Raw genomic sequence first — 807 nt, forward strand, 5'->3', positions numbered from 1 at the left:
CATGCTACTGCTGCTCGTATAGAGAGCTTACGTGTGCGACTGATGTTAAACTTGAGATTTTTCCATGGCCTGCCCACTTGAAGAGGTGGATTATGGAGACATGGGATGGTGAGCCTGGAGTTGGGTCTGGAGTTGGAGATATGGGCAGTTAAGTTAGGGGTTCATTTGTGATCGGCAGTTGTAATAATTGTATTCGCTTAATCACTTCTTTTTCTTGTGCAATCTCCAATGACTGGAACGGAGCCGGTATATACTCAAGCAATGTATTTATCGGATTTTTACTCTCTCTCTCTCACTCTTTTTTCTTTGTTTGTTTCTTCTTTTTCCTTTTTTGTTTGCACTAGGAAGCATGCACATCAACACCGGTTTATCTCGTAGAAAGGGATATAGTAAAGCGGCTTGGGCAACACACGGAGGGAGCATTCCGACATATACAAGGAAAAAAGTCACAGCCAAATTTCTTCACAAGGCAGAATTGTTGTAGATATCGCCGACAAAGGGATCGGGGAGGAAAGAAGAAAAAATAAATTAACATGGAACAACTACAGTGGTCACAGGGATGGTAAACTGACAAGGGGGGAAAAAGGCAGAAAGCGACTCTTCGCCAAACAAACCTGTTAGGAGTCACTGCAATAAAGAGAGGGCTGTAAAAATAAAACTTCAATTTCCCATATGCAGTTGACATCGCATCAGGAACTCGAAAAGTTGAAAGCGGGATTCACCAGGGGATAAGAGAAAAGTGAAATGTGGGGCGAAACGGGGAGACAAGCGGTGTTGCAAGTGGAAGGAAAAACCGAGGAACAGTAA

Source organism: Paracoccidioides lutzii (assembly GCF_000150705.2).
Source record: "Paracoccidioides lutzii Pb01 unplaced genomic scaffold supercont2.30, whole genome shotgun sequence".
In the NCBI taxonomy this organism is placed as follows: domain Eukaryota; kingdom Fungi; phylum Ascomycota; class Eurotiomycetes; order Onygenales; family Ajellomycetaceae; genus Paracoccidioides; species Paracoccidioides lutzii.